This window comes from Artibeus jamaicensis, unplaced genomic scaffold, assembly GCF_021234435.1.
Source record: "Artibeus jamaicensis isolate MK-2021 breed Jamaican fruit bat unplaced genomic scaffold, CSHL_Jam_final scaffold_461, whole genome shotgun sequence".
Classification (NCBI taxonomy): domain Eukaryota; kingdom Metazoa; phylum Chordata; class Mammalia; order Chiroptera; family Phyllostomidae; genus Artibeus; species Artibeus jamaicensis.
In genome coordinates, this window is record NW_026522045.1 from 11,611,248 (window position 1) to 11,631,169 (window position 19,922).

General features: G+C 39.5%; 1 protein-coding gene across 5 annotated transcripts in view; it reads left to right on the forward strand.

Annotated features, from left to right (window-relative positions):
• RTL9 (retrotransposon Gag like 9) overlaps positions 1-19,922 on the forward strand; it is a 203,329-nt gene that overhangs the window by 75,408 nt on the left and 107,999 nt on the right. For all 5 annotated transcript variants that reach the window (XR_008390137.1, XR_005084511.2, XM_053657452.1 and 2 more), the window contains one exon: positions 1,258-1,350. The gene's annotated coding sequence lies outside the window, so the exon portion shown is untranslated. The remainder of the gene's footprint in view (positions 1-1,257; positions 1,351-19,922) is intronic.

Genomic DNA, 19,922 nt, shown 5'->3' on the forward strand with positions numbered 1-19,922 from the left:
GTCAACAGTATTTCCTCAGTGTTAAATCTTATGATCACTTTTCTGTTCTCATTTCGTTTGCCCCAACAGTGACATTTGACACAGTTAATCACTCCTTGCTTGAAATACTTTTTTTTTTCACTTGAAATACTTTTTTTTTTCGCTTGACTTCTAGGACACCACACATTTTAGCTTGTACCACACTTCCCTTCCATTAGCCAGCTCCAGCCATATGGCTTCCTTGTTTTTTCTCAGACATGCCGATAAGTCCCAATGGGGCTTTGCTGTTCTCTCTAACTGGAATGTTCTTTCCCCAGGGAGCCACAGGCTTACTCACTTGCTTCTTTCATATCTCTGTGCAAATGACATTTTACCAGTGATATTTCCTTGACCATATCATTTAAAAATTATCACTCTCTGCATGCTTCCATGTCATTGTACCCTGTTTTATTTTTCTTTATAACACTTTTTATTTTCTAATAATATTTTCTGGCTTGTTCATTATTTATTTTTGCGACAAGAATTAAGTTTCAGGATTGCATAGATTTTATTTTGTCACTATTATATCCCCAGTGCCTAACACAGAGCCTGACACATAATAGCTGCTCAATAAATATTTCAAATAAATAAAGAATGAGTATAAGTGCAGTCGGCATGCATAGGCTCCTAGCATCTTCAGGTGGGGACAGATCACCATCATCTAAACCAATTCCCTTATGGTGCGGGAGTCCTCAATACCACATTCCCGGTGATGGATTTAGTGTTTGCATGTGGCCTTCCAGGAAGTTCCATACACTCTGAAGCAAAACACTGTGCAAGTGGAGGTATTTAATTCCTACAAAGTTATTTGCCAGGGTACTTTTCTGTTATATAATATTTTGTTGAATAGGTAGTAGATATATGTGACACAACATGCCAAATGCTCAAAGGACAACTAGCAAAAAGTATATTCCACCATCACCATCTGCCACCACTGAGTTCTAAGCCACCTTTTTTTAAACTAGAATTTTTGCACAAATCCTTTAGAAACAAGTCAGATCATGTCACTGCTATGCTAAACCTAGCCCAGGGCATCTAATTTTCCTCAAAGTAAAAGCTAAAGTTTCCCTGTGCCCCTAGCCACCAAGTTCCCTTCCTGAAGGCAGTTACTTTAACTAAGTATAATGTGTATTTTTAGAGGTAGCCTATACATGATACATACATATCTATATGTATAATCTTTTTAAAAGATTTATTTATTTATTTATTTATTTATTTATTTATTTTTTTTTTTTTTAGAGAGGGGAAGGGAGAGAGAAAGAGAGGGAGAGAAACTTCAATGTGTGCCTACCTCTTGAGCGCCCCCCACCGGAGACCTTGCCTACAACCCAGGTATGTATCTTGACCAGGAATAAAACCGGCAACCCTTTGGTTCAGAGGCCAGCACTCAATCCACTGAGCCACACCAGCCAGGGCTGTATAATCTTAAAAAAAACTATTTTATGTCTCTCTTTTTTCTCAGTTGATGTCTATGTTATTCTTTTGATGACTGCATAGTTACCCATTGTATGGCTGTGATGTTGATTTTAAGCCTGAATCCATCTATGGACTACGTTGATCTATTGCTCTCCTGAAATTGCACATGGATACTTATTTACACGTGTACAGGTACATTTTGCAGCAAAAATGGCCCAGACCTTTATTCAGATTCAAAGGTGTCTGAACATCAAAATGCTTAAGAAGTGCTATCTTGAGTCTAAATCTAATCTACCTTCTGGAACATACACCCCTTGATCCTAATTTTGCTATTTGGAGCAGTTCTGTTGAAACCTGGTGCACAGAAGACATATAGAAAATATTTGCCAAATGAATGAAAGGACAATACAAAATGAATTCACTCCCTCTTCTCTATGTTAGTTTTTGGTTGGTTTGAAGAAAACCATTGTGTCCTTCTAACTCATCTCTTTTCCAAGACTTAATGGCTTAGTTCCCTTAACTCCTATTTTAAAATATATTTTATTGACTATGCTATTACAATTGTCCCAGTTTTTCCCCCTTAGCCCCCCTCCACGTGCACCCCCATTCCCTCTGGCTCAGTTCATGTCCATGGGCCATTCATATAAATTTTTTTGCTTCTTCATTTTCTATACTATTCTTAACACCCCCTATCTATTCAGTAACTACCAATTATGTCTCTTAATCCCTGCACCTTTCCCCTCCATTTTCCCCCTCTGCCTCCCCACTGATAACCTTCCAAATGATTTCCATATCTATAATTCTGTTCCAGTTCTGGTTGTTTGCTTAATATGTTGTTTAGATTCAATAGTTGTAAATTTGTTGCCATTTTAATATTCACATTGTTGATCTTCTTTTTCTTAGATAAGTCCCTTTAACATTTCATATAATAAGGGCTTGGTGATGATCAACTTCTTTAACTGGACCTTATCTGGGAAGCACTTTATCTGTCCTTCAATTCTAAATGGTAGCTTTGCTGGATAGAGTAATCTAGCTTGTAGGTCCCTGCTTTCCATCACTTTGAATATTTCTTGCCAGTCCCTTCTAGCCTGCAAAGTTTCTTTTGAGAAATCAGGTGACAGTTTCATGGGAACTCCTTTGTAGGTAACTCTCTGCTTTTCTCTGGCTGCTTTTAAGATTCTTTTTTTATCTTTAACCTTTGGCATTTCAATTTTGATGTGTCTTGATGTGGTCCTCTTTGTGTCCCTCTTGTTTGGGACTGTCTCTGCTTCCTGGACTTGTATGTCTAATTGCTTCACCAAATTAGGGAAGTTTTCTTTCATTATTTTTTCAAATAAGTTTTTGATTTCTTGCTTTTTCTCTTCTTCTGGCACTCCTGTAATTCGAATGTTGGTATATTTGAAGTTCTCCCAGAGGCTCACTCCTAAACCTGTCCTTGTTTTATTGAATTCTTTTTTCTTCTTGCTGTTCTGATTGAATGCTTTTTTCTTCCTTATGTTCCATATACTTGATTTGATTCTCAGCTTCATCCACTCCATTGTTGTTTGAATGTAAACTTTTCTTTATTTCACTTAGTGTAAGCTTCATTTCTGCCTGAGTCTTTTTTATGCTGTTCAAATATGCAATGAATTTCTTGAGCATCCTAATAACCTGTGTTTTGAGCTCTACATCTGATAGATTGCTTATCTCTATTTTTTTTTAGTTCCTTTTTAGAGATTTTTTCTGTTCTTTCATTTGGGCCATATTTCTTCGTGTCCTCATTTTGGCAGCCTCCTTGCGTTTGTTTCTAGGTATTAGAGCTGCTTTGACTCCCTGTCTTAGTAGTGTGGCCTATTGTAGAAAAGTGCACCAGTAGCTTGGATGGGGCAGAGCCTTCAGTAATCTCCAGGGCAGGGCAACCCATGTGAACCACTTTGATGGAGTTTCAGATGTGGTGTCACCACTCTGAGGCTGTGGGTATGAGAAGGCTCAGAAAGGTGATAGTGCTGCTACCTGGCCTCTGGAGTTTTGTCCAGGAGGAAACTGTCCCCCAGTGCTTGCCCTGATGCCAGACACTTCATTTTTTCCCTATATGTCACTGGTGCCCTTCAAGCTGATGCCCTGGTGCTGAAGCCCAGAAGGAGTGATTCTATATAAGTCCTAAGACCATTGTGGGCCCTTTAAAAGGAGTTTGCTGAGAATCCCACAGTTTCTTTCACTACCCCAATTCCCATTGGTTTTTACAGTCAAAAATTATGGGAACTTATATTTCTGGCACTAGAATCCTGGGCTGGGTGGTCTGGTGTGGACCTGGGATCCCTTGTTCCTGAGGTATCCCTCCTGATTTTTACCCACCACATGTGGGTGTGGGATCCCCCATTTTGCATCTCCATGCCTCTTTGCTTCTCTGCTTATCTCCATGTCTTTGTCCCTCCTACCCACCTGTATGAATGTGACTTAATTCTATGGTTGTTGGGCTAACATACAGCATGATTTTCTGATGATTATAGGTGATACTCGTTTTATAGTCTAGTTGTAATTTTTACTGTGGTCGTGTGAGGAGACAAGTTGTGTTACTTATGCCTCCATCTTGACCAGAATCCCAATTCCCTTAATTCTTTTTTAAAATTTTTATTTAGTTATTTTTCAAGTACAGTTTTATGTTTATTTCTCCCATTCCAGCCCACCCCTTCCCCATGCACCCCACCTCCCTCCCATGTCCACCCCCCTTAGCTATCATCCCTGTGTCCTTTATACTTGTTCCTCTAAATCCCTCCCATTTTTCCCCTTAAATCCCCTTCCCTCTTCCCTCTGGTCACTGTCCCCTTGTTCTCTATTTCAGTGTATTTGCCCTTATTTTGCTTGCTTGTCTGTTTTGTTGTTTAGCTTCCTGTTAAAGGTGAGATCATATGGTATTTGTCTTTCAACCCCTGGCTTATTTCACTCAGCATAATGCTTTCCAGTTCCATCCATGTTGTTGCAAAGGGTAGTAGTTCCTTCTTTCTCTCTGCTGCATAGAATTCCATTGTGTATATGTACCACAATCTTTTGATCCATTCATTTACTGACAGGCACCTAGGTTGCTTCCAGCTCTTGGCTATTGTAAATTGTGCTGCTATGAATATTGTGGTGCATAGGTTCTTTGAAATTGATGTTTTGCCAATTCCCTTAATTCTTAATTGGACATGGATTCTAAACTCATGTGCTTTGCCCTCCTTGTGGACAAGTTCTTCTATGGACTTTTCCATGAAATGTCTTTAGGAGCAAGTGGATAATTAAAAAGGTGAGGTAGACCAGGTTGGAGGCAATGGCAAGTTGTGGTACCTGTAAAATCCACTTAATTGTCTCAGAATATTCATGTTCTAACTCAAGACAAAGGACATTTGGAGGCCAATTTTGTACCATGGGCTGGTAGTTTGAAAATCTAAATATTTGGAGCTCATACAATTTCTACAGCTCATATATTTCTTTCACGTGTTCCACACTCTATACCTCACCTTTGTCCCTCCCATATACCCAACAATTTAGTCACATTAAACTATTTTCTAATTCCCACATATCCCTTATGAATTCTTGCTCTTATTCCTTTACCCATATGGGTCCCTCTGCATAAACAGCCTATATGGAATATTTTCTATCTGCCTGTCCAGATCCACTTTAAAAAAAGAGACTTTGTCTTACAGCAGTTTCAGGTTCACAGAAAAGTTGAAAGGAATCCACAGAGAGTTCCCATAGACTCCCTGAAAATTCACTTTTCACTCTTCTCCATTCTCTTTTTGTATCCTCAGAGGGTGACCTCTTTATGGACTATATTAACTGGCTTCCTTGCCCTTTGGATTTTTGTTGGATATGGCCAATGGGAGGCACTAGCAAGGGACTGGAAATCAGAGGCAAATTAAAGTCTGGATATTTATTCTTCTGGCTTCTCTATGGAGTGCCAGCAGTTTGGTTGAGTCTTTCTAGAAAGATTAACCACAGGCTACATAATTTTCTGGCAGCCATGTTCTATAGCTACACCTACTCTCTCTAGATTCTGGTAATTGCTCCCTCTGGGTTCTAGTAACTTAGCCCTTTAGGTCTAAAGGTTGTAAAAGCTCCCTGGGGTGCTTCACCATCCTTTGATTTCCCTTTATCCTGTTTATACTATTGTAAACAATACCTCATTCTATTCCTCACTTTCCCTGTGTGAGTATGCCATTGGGTTCCTACTGGAACTTTGACTGCTATCATGCCCTTCCCTCCCTTGCCTATTTGGTAAACTTTAAATTGTTCAGACTCCAGCAGCTCAGCGAGGCTTCTCTGAGTGTCTTTCCCTCTGAGACAGTTAGCTCTCCCTCCATCTCCTTGAGAACATTTCTTACAGTACCCTTTGTTTATTTATGCATGTCTCTCCCATTAGATGTTGAACTTCTTATAATAGGGAATGAAGCTTAATCATCATTATTGTCTCAGCTCCTGGCCAAGTAGATGCTTGGAAAATGTTGGTTATCTTTTCTATTGAAAGGGGATGAAATTGAAGGGGGTATTTCTTTTTTCTATTTATTTCAAAGTATTTGACTTTAAAAAGAAATGCTTGCGCATTAATAAAAAATTATAACTAAAGGGAAAAGAGTGAAGTAAAAGTTGCTCACATCCATGCAGGAAGTAACCATGGTGATAATTTGTGATGTGCGTCCTTCCAGTACCTTTTCTACACACAAAAAAGGCATAAATTTATATACACACAATTATATACACATATTTATCTGCTTCTTGCTTTTTTACTTAACAATACAACACAACTGTATTTTATGTCAGCCATATAAATATACACACCTACTTCATTATTTTTTATGACTGAATTGTACAAAGGATCCTTGGCTGAAGATGTAGTTGCATCCAGATAAACCTATCATAACATGAAAATATTGTAAGTCAAAAATGCGCTTATATACCTAACCTTCTGAACATTAAAGCTTAGTCTGGCCTACCTTAAATATGTTCAGAACATTTACATTAAGTATATAATTGGGCAAAATCATCTTGCTGCCATTTCCCAGCATCATGAGAGGGTATTATAATGCATATTGCTAGCCTGGGAAAAGATCAAAAGTCAAAATTTGAAGTATGGTTTCTACTGAATGTGTATTGTTTTCATACTATTTTGAAATTTTTTAAAAATCCTAAGTCAAACCATTGGAAGTCGGGACTATCTCTGTTCTTTTTGAAAAATGCGCCATAATTCATTTAACAAGTTCTGTTATATTGGAAAGCTAGGTTATCCAATATTATTTACTCTAAGCAAAACAACTCGAAACACATAGACAGACTGGATAAAATTTAACTTCAAAAATATATAGATGAATTCAAGAATCAAGAAAGAAAAAGTATTATGATAACTATGTATGGTGCCACGGGGGTACTGGAAATATCAAGGGGAACACTTGTAAAGTGTATGATTGTCTACCCACTATGCTGTATACCTGAAACTATTGAGAATACAAAATAATATTGAATGTGAACTGTAATGGAAAAGTTTTAAAATTAAGTTTAAAAAAGAAAGGAAAACCTCCAGATTACAGAAAACCTCCAGATAAAAAGGGAACTTAAAATCATAGCAATGAACATCAATTGAAGTTTCACAACTTGTGGGGATAATGGGACCAGATCTGTACCTTAGAGGCTGAGGTTGTAGTCCTTAAAGGACTTGTAATTGAGTCATAGTTGTGTTTTCTGCACAAAAGAAGGAGCAGGAGAAAGCTGCCTTATCTATGAATTGAAACTAGGTTTGTTGCTTTGACTGGTGTGGCTCAGTGGGTTGGGTGTTGTCCTGCAAACTGAAACATTGCTAGTTTGATTCCCAAGTCAGGGTGCATGCCTGGGTTGTGGACCAGGTCCCTGGTAGGGAATTTGGAGAGGCAACTGCTCACATGTGCAGTGTTTCTCTTGCACATACATCTTTCTTCCCCTCTCTTTCTCCCTCCCTTCCCCTGTTTCTAAAAATAAATAAGTAAAACCTTTAAAAATTTTAAAACAAACTAGATTTGCCAAATAGCCAAGGGCACAATAATTACAAGCCTTATTTATATTAATACTTACAATGTGCCAGGTACTGTTCTATATGTTTTACATATAGTAATTTGTTTAATCCTCACAAAACTCATATAAAGTAGGTATTATTATAATCCTCATTTTAGAAATAAGAAATAGTGTTTAAGTAAGTTGCTTAAGGTCACACTGCCAGGAAGTGACAAATATAAGATTGAAACCTAGGCATTCTGACTCCAGGGTCCATGCCCTTAACTATTGTATTATGGTATACTGCATCTCTGCTAAGACAATATTGGCCATCTTTTCTAGGATGAAGTAGAAATAAACTCGCCCATAAGAAGTTTAAAATCTAAACCTAAGCTAAACACTGGTATAAGACTCAACTTCATAGTACCCAAAAAGTTCAGAAACCCTGAGTTGGGAACTGAACATAAAAAATTGGTCCTTGCCCTGGCTGGTGTAGCTCAGTGGATTGAGTGTGGGCCTCTGAACTAGAGTATCGCGGTTCGATTCCCAGTCAGGGCACATGCCTGGGTTGCAGGCCAGTTCCCGTCAGGGGACACACCAGAGGCAACCATACATTGGTGTTTCTCTCCCTATCTCCTTCCCTTCCCGTTTAAAGATAAATAAATAATAAAACCTTAAAAAAAAAAAACTGGTCCAGAACTGGAAACACCACAGAAATCTGGTATAGGCAAATAAAAGACTGCCCATAGGGCCATCTCTACAACTAAAAGTGAAATTTTCATGACATACAACTCCTACAGAAGATAAGCTCACATGGAAAATTATAAAGTACATGAAGAAAACCACTACAATGGGTTAGTTAGTATGCACCAGAAAATGGAAGAATCCAATTTCAAGGAACTACAGATAATACAGAAATCTTAACAGATTTTAAAATGTTGTATATTTCAAGGTTTAAAGAGATTTTTCTTAAAAAGAACAGACTGCACAAATAAGAATGTGTATTAAAAAATCTAGAATGAGTAATAGAAATTATGGGAGGTACATTGATAGACCTTAGATCTAGTCCCATGGAAACATTAAATTGTCAATTGACCAGTTAAACTACAAATAAGGCATGAGTAAAGGGAGAATTAGTGAGATAACATACAGAGCTGAGACATAGAATATAGTACAATACTACAAAAAGGCTAATTATGAAAGAAAAATTAGAAGATACAGATGACAGAATAAGAAGCTCCACATATACCTAATAAAAATTCCAGAGGTAAAAAATAGGAAAGAGTAATGAGTCCTCAGGTTAAAATCTTGTACCTAGTCCTAAACAGAATAAGTTAAGACAAATTGGTAACTCCTAGATGCATCATGGTGGAACTTCAGGACATCAAGGTTAAAGAGAAAAATCTTAAAATTTACTAAAGACAAATAATGCTATAAAGTATTATGTAGTATAGGATCCTAAAAGTGAAATTTCTGGGACAAAGGATATGCACATTGAAAAGAAATATGTTTTAAATGAATGAGTGATTGAATTAATGGGTCCAGTAGACTAATTATTTCTTTCAATTTAGGCATGATATTTCTTTTGGTATAGCCTGAGATTGCATCCTCCAACTATCTATTTATTTATATATTTGAATCTGCATCATAACTATTGAGCATGAGGCCAATTAAAATCCCCAGGACTTTTTTAAATGGAGGGCTGTCAAATGAGGTCTTCTCTAGCATGTAGTCAGGCAGTTAATTTTTTAAACTCAGACTCAGGATTACTCTGATATTGATGAGATCACTGAGAGCTAGGACCATTAATGAAGCTTCCATAGAGGAAGTAGGATTTAGGCTGATTAAGATTTATTTTAGATGGAGGGAACAAAGGAGAGCCTTGTTAGATGGAGGTAATGTGAGTGCTGGAAGTGCATGAACAGGTCATGTGCTGAAATGAGTTTGGGGTGGATCTGTGAAGGGTGGAGAATTAAGGAGTTAAGGTTCAAAGGCAGGGTGGGACCAGATTATGGAAGATTTAGAAAACCAGGCAGAGTTTGGATTGATACCATGTATGGTTACCTGGGAGCCACTTTAGGCTTTTCATTTATTTGTTTGTTTATTTGTTTGTTTATTTAATGCTCACCCAAGAATATGGTCATTGATTTTACACAAAGAGTAAGAGAGAGACAGAGAAATGTCAATTGGAGAGAGAAACATCAATCCAATCAGTTGCCTCCCATATGTGCCCCAACTGGAGATCAAACCTGCAACCTAGGTATGTGCCCTGGTCGGGGGTTGAACCTGCAACCTTTTGGTATACAGGATGATGCTCCAGCCAACAGAGCCACCAGGCCAGGGTGCCACTTCAGCCTTTTAAAAAGGAAATAACATTATCTGCCCAGCCAAAGAAAAATGAACTAACCTAGGAAGGAGCTGGGAGATTGAAGTAATGTAGGTCCCTAGTCCTCCTGTTTCTGGGTTACTGCACAGGTTATCCAGACAAGTAGTCAAGCTCAGCAACAGCTCAGAAACACTAGGCTAACCTGATGTTGAACTGCCCGACTAGTGCAAACCATGTGTAATGAAACTGAAATGGCAAGACTAAAAATGGTGTTTAGAAAGAGTAGTCTAATAGCAAACTCAAAATGCTTTCGAGCTCAGGGGGAGTATAAGAGACTTGATGCAGTGTGCAGATGATGTTTTACTGAGTTGTACACTTGAAACCTCTGTGGTTTTGTGAACCAATATCACCATAATAAATCCAATTTAAACAAAAGAAGAAAGAAAGGCAGTAGATTCAGGAGAACAAGAGACAGAATGGGAGAGCGCAATGTACAATGGAATAAGCATTAGAAAACCTTAGTTCTAGTCCTGGATCTACATCCTATTATCCATGTGACCTTGTGCAGATTACATAAACAGTGAGACTACTTTCCTTATCTTCAAATCTACTAGAATATAAGATCTAGAAGGTTGTAACCAGGTCTGATTTGTTTACCATGGTATGCCCAGTTCCTAGTATAGACCCAGCTCCTAGTAGAGCCTCAGAAAATAGTGACTGAATAGATTAATGAGTGAATAAATGAATGCTCTAATATCAGCCTTGCCTGCCTCAGAGTTATTGTAAGATTCAAATTAGGTGGGAAAACATTACATGAACTTAAAACACTGAGCAATCCTATGGTAAATGCTACAGCTACTACTGAGCAGTAAATGTTTTTTATTAAATTAGGAGCCTAGTTGCAATACTCTAAAGATTAAATGATAAGCGGACTAATAATATCACGTTTTCTTAGCATGGAAAGTAAGAATAGTGAAAATATAAGACACTTCAAATTATTTCTCCAATTTGCGTAAAGTATACATCAGAATCTGTGCTCTGTATCATACTCTGTGATTTTCACACAATGTGTTCATTGTAGGAGTAATAATAATCTTAATTATAGTTAACATTCATTTGAGGCAGGATACTAACAAGCTAGGAAAATTCCTTGGCAAGTGAAATAGGGAAAATTGAGACAGCTGAACAAATTGGCCAAGAAATTTACAGGCAGATACAGAAGGTTACCTCCCTGAAAATAACATCCAGGCCTCAGTTGTGGCCCAGAAAAGCAGCGTAACCAGGTGGGCAATGCCAGGACCAACTGCAATGACTAATGCCCTGTGCCCTGGCCCTGACCAATCAAAGGAGACCATGACCCTGAGGAAGCACACCTGGAGAACTGGTAAATATTCTGCTGAAATCATCCACTGAGAGCTCCCTTAAAGTTCCCACCTGCAAGAGAGATAAAAACCGTGAAGACAAAGGACCCAGCACCATCCCTCCTGGGAGCACACCCACATCTTTGCCTTTCCCTTCTTTTCCCCCCATAGGTGTGCATCTGCTAAAGCACAGCTGGCAAACACAAGGCCTGAGGGCTGAATCTGGTCCTTCACCTTGTTTTATCCACCCCAGCACCTTGTTTCTACCCAGTGGCAGTGCAGAACTGCTTGCCCCTAGTTAAGGAGTAGTTACATTTATACAGTCCTGAAATTACATCCAGCCCTTTGAAGGCAAACACAAGGCTGATGTGGCCCCCAGTGAAAATGAGTTTGACACCCCTGTCCTAAATTCTAAGGGACCTCATGAGACTTACAATCACAGAACAATGGGCAGCAGCACCTCATTCCGGCCTATCCTCCTGAACCTGTCCCCAAGGTGTCATTTTCTCTGACTTCGCACTGAGTTAAAACAGCCCAACCTGGGCCCTCCTGCTGCTTCTTCTATGAAAGCCTTTCCTTGTTTCACTGTCCCCAGGTTTAATAAACATACCCTCAAAATTACATGGACACATGTTGTGAAATCTTCCCTGCATGAAGTCAAGAACCCACACACTACCAGCCAGCCCTAAGCATACCTGTCCAGGGCCAGGCTCCCTGTTCGGTAACACATTGACTACATACAATATGGTATGTCCTATCTGTCTTTTTTAAAAAGCCTGCAAAGAAGGTGATAGTATTCTTATTTTAGAGATGGGGAAAATGAGGTTCAAATAATTTAAATGACTTGCTTACAGCCATGGTGAAAAAATTGCAGAACTAGAATTTTTTTCTGAAGTTTGTTTGTATCTGAAGCCAGTAAAAAGCAACTGCAGATAAGCAGATTTCTTCACACCGTAAGGATGCCTTTGCTCAGAAACAGAGCAGTATGGAATGGTCTGCTCCTGAGATAATGAGTTTCTCTTTACTGGAAGCAGGATCACTACATAATTCGCAGAGACCATTGCAAGATAAAATAGTTGTACGGCCTTCAAGCCAGCCCTGACTGGAAATTTTCAAGCACAAGTTAACTGGACTCTAAAAGGGATATTAGAGAGAGGAATTGATATGAGCTGAGACACTGAGCTAGATGACCTTATCCAAGATTCTACTTGCCCGTTGGGTTAGGGTAGCTTCCTGAGGTCTGACATGACACCTCAGAGACATCAGAAGAGGGAGAATTCTCTACCAGGTGACTCAGGGAGATCCATGGTGCTATGATCATCTATTACACCAAAAGCATGCTTTGCCTGCGAGGTAGCACAAGCACTCAGAAGAAAACAAAAAGGACACGCTATTAGTGATGGTGAGGCATAATGGACAGAGTCAGAGGAATGTGGGTTTGAATCCTGACTCTGCCATTTACTAGCTAGTGTGTACCTTTGAACAGGTCACTTAAACCTCTCTGAGACTGTTCTATCACCTACAATATAATCATAGTTTCTGCCTTGCAGGGTTGCGGTGAGGTTTTAGTGAGGTGATTCACATCAAGTGCATCTGGCACTTGGTGAGCCCTCAATAAATCTTAGCCATTGTTTTATTTCTGTTAAATAAAGGTATGACATTTGGTCATTTGCTTTTTCCTTGAGCATTTAATAGCTAGTAGAAAAGTCCTCCAGACCTACCTAGGGACACAAAAACCTCTTCCCACTCACATTTTAAAATATATTTTATTGATTATGCCATTACAGTTGTTCTATTCCCTCCTTCATTCCCTTCCACCCTGCACACCCCCTCCCCCGCCATTCCCCCCCTTTAGTTCATGATCACGTGTCTCAAATTCTTTAGATTCTATATTTCCCCTACTATTCTTACCCTCCCCCTGTCTATTTTTTACCTACCATCTATGCTACTTATTTTCTGTACCTTCTTCCCCCTTCTCCTCCTCTCACTCCCCTGTTGCTAACCCTCCATGAGATCTTCATTTCTATGGTTCACTCCTGATCTAGCTGTCCTCTTAATTTGCTTTTATTTTAGGTGTGGTTGTTAATAACTGTGAGTTTGCTGTCCTTTCACTGTTCTTCTTCTTTATCTTTTTCTTAGATAAGTCCCTTTAACATTTCATATAAAAAGGGCTTGGTGATGATGAACTTCTTGAACTTGATCTTATCTGAGAAACACTTTATCTGCCCTTTCATTCTAAATGAAAGCTTTGCTGGATAGAGCAATCTTAGATGTAGGTCTTTGGTTTCCATGATTTGGAATACCTCTTTCCAGCCCCTTCTTGCCTGGAAGGTCTCTTTTGAGAAGTTCACTGACAGTCTGATGGGCACTCCTTTGTAAGTGACTGTCCCCTTATCTCTTGCTGCTTCTAGGATTCTCTGCTTCATTTTAATCTTGGCTAATGTAATGCTGATGTGCCTTGGTGTGTTTCTTCCTGGGTCCGCCTTCTTTGGGACTCTCTGAACTTCCTGGATTTCCTGGAAGTCTATTACCTTTGCCAGAATGGGAAGTTCTCCTTTATTATTTGTTCAAATAAGTTTTCCACTGGTGGCTGTTCCTCTTCCCCTTCTGGTACCCCTATAACTCAGATGTTGGAGCATTTAAAGATGTCCTGGGGGTTCCTAAGCCTCTCCTCATTTTTTTGAATTCTTGTTTCTTCATGTTTTTCTGTTTGGTCATTTTTTCATTCCTTCTGGTCTGCTCCCTTGATATGATTCCCAGTTTCCTTTTCATCACTATTGGTTTCCTGTGCATTTCCCTTCATTTCAATTAGTTTAGCCTTCATATGTTCCTCTAATTTGTCGCTAAAATCAACCAGTTCTGTGAGCATCCTGATCACCAGTGTTTTGAATTGTGCCTCTGATAGGTTGGCAATTTCTTGATCACTTAGATTTATGGGCTCTGGGGCTCTGAGTTGTTCTTGAGCCATGTTTTGATCTGTTCCTGCCTGTTACAAATGAGGAGCGGAGCCTTAGATGTTCACCAGGGCGGGGCTACCCAGGTTGCTGGTTTGTGACACTGCATGTGGGGGCGGGGTCAGAGAGGGACAATAGTGGTCTCCTCTGCCGCTTCCCGCCGCTGAGGCCTGGGTGGTCCATCTCACTGCTTGCTCCTTCACTGGTTTATCTGTGCTCGAATGTGTGACTGTGGTCAGCCCTTAGTGGGTCCGCCCACTACTCCACTCCTGGGATCTGCCACGGCTGCTAGCAAGTCTGGGTCGCACGCCTGGGTCAGTCCAGTGGATCTTTCCTGCCCGACCCCACTGTGCTGCTGCTGGCTCTGCCCCTCTTACTGATTTAGCTGAAGGGTTCATTGTTGTCAGACTTCCATATAGTTCAATTTTCTGTGGTTTGGCTGCATTTTTGTTTCTAAAACTTTGTTGTTTTTAAACTTGGTTGTGAGAGAAGGCGCAGTGTTTCCACCTGTGCCTCCATCTTGGCGGAAGTCCCCACTCATCTTCTGAATCACAGCATGATGCTAGTGGTAAGCTATGGGTAAAGGTGGAGTGGAGCTGCTAGCAGAAAAAGAATATAATATAAATATTCAAGAAGGTTGATGATGACCTTCACGAATGGTAATAAATCTTCAAGAAGAATGGGACTTAAAAGGTTTTCTTCTAATCCTGAAGACACTTCCTCTCAGAAGAGGATTGTTTCAATTGAGTCTTGGAATCCTATTAGAAAAATGTTTTATCTACACTAAATTTTCACAGGATCAGAACTAAGAATAAAATTCACTCCTGCCCAGCAAAGCTATATGCATTAGCCACTTGAAATAGCAAGAACCTTAACACCCCTCTATTTCTCAGCAAGACCCCTGTTCCACCTCTTTGCTATTCAGTAAAACTGCCTGCATAGTAGAGCATAGATGCCAACAGTTCTCCAGGAAATTTATCATCCTTTACACAGTACAGAAAGAATGGTATAAGAAATAAGGGAACATTGCAGTACATCACTGAATAGCTTGGCTTAAAAAAACAAAACAAAACAAAACACCCAAACCAAACCATTTATTAACTGGCTAAAAGGCTGTAACTATTACATACTAATTCCCAGCCCACTGTGTCCATGTGCTGCATAGCATTTCTTATTCAGAACAAGTGGAACATTTCTTTTCCTTTTGTTTGAAACAAATACTTTAATTTGGCCTTGGGCTCATCTCATAACTTCTCTTTCAACTTGATTTCATAAGCTACATAGCTGCACACATTTTTAAAATTTTTTTTATTTTATTGATTATACCATTACATTTGTTCTATTTCCCCCCTTCATTTCCCTCCACCCTGCACACCCCTCCCCTACCATCCCCCCTTTAGTTCATGACCACGTGTCTCAAGATCTTTAGATTCTATATTTCCCATACTATTCTTACCCTCCCCCCATCTATTTTCGATCTACTGTCTATGTTACTTATTTTCTGTACCTTCTCCCCCCTTCTCTCATTCCCCTGTTGCTAATCCTCCACGTGATGTTCATTTCTATGGTTCTCTCCTGATCTAGCTGTCCTCTTAGTTTACTTTTGTTTTAGGTGTGGTTCTTAATAACTGTGAGTTTGCTGTTCTTTCACTGTTCATCTTTTTTTAAAAAAATATTTATTTACCTTTAGAGGGGAAGGGAAGGAGAGAGGGAGAGAAATATCAATGTATGGTTGCTTCTGGTGCACCCCCTGCTGGGAACTGGCCCCTGCTGGGAACTGGCCTGCAACCCACGAATGTGCCCTGACTGGGAATCGAATGTTCATCTTTTTTATCTTCTTTTTCTTAGATAAGTCCCTTTAACATTTCATATAAAAAGGGCTTGGTGATGATGAACTTCTTGAATTTGGTTTTATCTGAGAAGCACTTTATCTGCCCTTCCATTCTAAATGAAAGCTTTGCTGGATAGAGCAATCTTAGATGTAGGTCTTTGGTTTCCATGACTTGGAATACCTCTTTCCAGCCCCTTCTTGCCTGGAAGGTCTCTTTTGAGAAGTTCACTGACAGTCTGATGGGCACTCCTTTGTAAGTGACTGTCCCCTTATCTCTTGCTGCTTCTAGGATTCTCTGCTTCATTTTAATCTTGGCTAATGTAATGCTGATGTGCCTTGGTGTGTTTCTTCCTGGGTCCACCTTCTTTGGGACTCTCTGAACTTCCTGGATTTCCTGGAAGTCTATTGCCTTTGCCAGAATGGGAAGTTCTCCTTTATTATTTGTTCAAATAAGTTTTCCACTGGTGGCTGTTCCTCTTCCCCTTCTGGTACCCCTATAACTCGGATGTTGGAGCATTTAAAGATGTCCTGGGGGTTCCTAAGCCTCTCCTCATTTTTTTGAATTCTTGTTTCTTCATGTTTTTCTGTTTGGTCATTTTTTCATTCCTTCTGGTCTGCTCCCTTGATATGATTCCCAGTTTCCTTTTCATCACTATTGGTTTCCTGTGCATTTCCCTTCATTTCAATTAGTTTAGCCTTCATATGTTCCTCTAATTTGTCGCTAAAATCAACCAGTTCTGTGAGCATCCTGATCACCAGTGTTTTGAATTGTGCCTCTGATAGGTTGGCAATTTCTTGATCACTTAGATTTATGGGCTCTGGGGCTCTGAGTTGTTCTTGAGCCATGTTTTGATCTGTTCATGCCTGTTATGTTTGAGGAGAGGCGCCGTAAGTGTTCATCAGGGCAGGGCCACCCAAGTCACTGGTTTGTGACGCTGTATGTGGGGGCGAGGTCAGAGAGGGAGCAATGGTGGTCCTCTCTGCTCTCTCCTGTTTGGTTTGCCTCACCAGTCGCCCCCCCCTCCTGCCTGTTTATCTGTGTGCAAATGCGCGACCGTGGTCAGCCAGCCACATAGCACCTTCCCTGGGTCAGCCCTTTGCTACCCTGCACCCGGGATCCGAACCCTCAGCTGCCTGCGTGCGGCCTGGGTCGGGGTATCTTTTTTGCCTGACCCGCTCTGTTGCTGACTCCACCCCTCTGACCAATTTAGCTGAGCGGTTCATTGTTGTCAGACTTCATATTGTTCAATTTTCTGTGGCTTGGCTATGTTTATTATTGTTAAAACTTTGTTGTTTTTAGATTTGGTTGTGCGAAGAGGCAAAGTCTTTCCACCTACGCCTCCATCTAGGGAGAAGTCCCAGCCATACACATTTTGATTAGTACAGGGAGCCTGGGTTTTAATATCTACACTCATCTCCAATACCTCCCTTTTCCTTTTCTTCAGGACCCTGATTGCCTTGTGGACATTCATTTTGAAATCCTACATAATTGTTCTCTCTAATTTCTTTGCCCATAGTGTGGCACAACTTTGGAACCATAAGCATGAAATATATCTATCATGATTGGTTTTTGATGATGGGAGGTCATTAATGTTAAAGAAACAAACAGTAGGTCATGCTAATTCATTGAATAGTTACTTATTTAATACAGGTTCATATTGTTTCACATCTCTTCCCCTCTCCCATCCCCTGGGCCACTATCCTAGCTCAATTCACCACCTCCTCTTTCCTGCACTGTTACTATAACCTCCTAACCAAATCACTCCATGTCCAACCTCTCTCCAACAATCCTAAATATTGCTACCAGTCATTTCCCTAAACCTCATCCTGTCATTCAAAGCTCTCCACAATTAAGTGCTCATGGATCTTTCCTTCCAGGATTCTCTTCCATTAGTCTTCTGAACATAGCTTTGGCTTCAGCCAAACTTGACCACTCTTTATTTTCAGAGCACACCCTATACTCCTCTGCTTCAATGTTTCTTCTATCTGGAATGAACTCCCCTCCACAGGGCTCTTTGTTCACCATTCTATTCATTTTTTAGTGCTCATGTCAGACACCACCTATTTCGTGAAGCCTTTCCAGGATTCTTCAGCTGGATGTAAACTTTCTTTTCTGTGAATTTCGTCAGCATTTAGCATTTCTTTTAAGACACTCACCACATGGTTCCTATTATGGTTATATGTGTAATAACCATTACTTACATTTGTTGAATGCTTACTATATGCCAGACACTGTGTAACTGCATTTCAGGTATTATGTGTGTCATAGGTCTTTAAAGAATCTTTTGGACTCATGCTTAAAAGTGATTGAGGATTCAAAATGGTGTTTGTTTATTTTGCTTATCAGTCAATATTTACCTCACCAGAAATTAAAACTGAAAAAAATTATATTTATCAATTTATTAACACATTAAACTTATTACATATATTAATATAAATAATATTTTAATGAAAAATAATTATATTTTCCAACCCCCCCCCAAATAGTGAGAAGAATAACATTGTTCTCCATTTTTGCAAATTTTTTATCTGGATTCTCACATCTGCCTCTCCATCTAATTTGTTGCAATATCACATATCATGCAACCCCCAACAACTACTGTACCCTTGTGAGTATATAAAAGTGGAAATATAAAACATGCCTTAGTATTTTCTGAAAATAGTTTTGACCTCCCAGATCTCCAGGAGTCCTTGAGCCACACATTGAGAACTGCTGTTCGACATGAAAGATCTAATTTATATGAAAAGTACTTAGAATTATGTGCCTGGCACATAATAAGCAGTATATACTTTTGCTATTATCTTCCTCAGCTCCCACATGAGGCAGGTACTAAATATCATTACTATTTTTCTCCCCACAGTTTTTTTTCTTTTTTTAACAAATTTTATTTTTCCATTACAGTTTATATTCAGTATTATTTTGCATTAGTTTCAGGTGTAGAGCATAGTGTTTAGACAACCATAATAGTTTACAAAGTGGTCCCAATATTTTTTTCTTTTCTTCCTTCCTTCCTTCCTTCCTTCCTTCCTTCCTTCCTTCCTTCCTTCCTTCCTTCCTTCCTTCCTTTCTTCCTTTCTCTCTTTCTTTTTTAGAGAGGGGAAAGGAAGGAAAAAGAGAAGGAGGAAAACATCAATGTGTGGTTGCCTCTTATGTGCCCCATACTGGGGACCTGGCCCACAACCCAGGGATGTGCCCTGACAGAGAATCAAACCAGCAACCCTTTGTTTGCAGGATGGCACTCAGTCCACTGAGCCACACCATCCAGGGCCTGATATTTCAAGTACCCACCTGGCACTGTACATAGTTATCGCAATATTATTGACTATATTCTTTATGATGTACTTTACTTCCCCATGATTGTTCTGAAACTACCAATCTGTGCTTCTTAATCCCTTTACCTTTTTTACCCAGCACCCCAACCTCCCTCCCCTCTGGCAACCATCATCAATCTGTTCTCTGTATTTAGGAGTCTGTTTTTATTTTGTTTGTTTATTTTGCTATTTAAATTCCACATATAAGTAAAATCATATGGACTTGTCTTTCTTTGACTGACTTATTTCACTTAGCATAATATCTCCTAGGTCCATCCATACTGTCACAAATGGTAACACTTCATTCTTTTTTATATCTGAGTAATATTTTATTGTATATATGTAACTCCACTTTTTTATCCACTCAGTTGATGGGCACTTGGCATGCTTCCATAGACTGGCCATTGTAAATAATGCTACACTGAACATAAGGGTACATATATTCTTTTGAATTAGTGTTTTGGATTTCTTCAGATATATTACCAGAAGTAGAATTGCTGAGTCAGAAGGAAGTTCCATTTTTAGTTTTTTGAGGTATCTCCATACTGTTTTCCACAGTGGCTGCACCAGTCTGCATTCCCACCAACAGTGTATGAGGGTTCCCTCTTCTCCACATCCTCACCAACACTTATTGTTTGTTGGTTTATTAATGATAGTCATTCTGACAGATGTGAGGTGATATGTCATTGTGGTTTTAATTTGCATTTAAATGATCAAGGAAGTGAAGC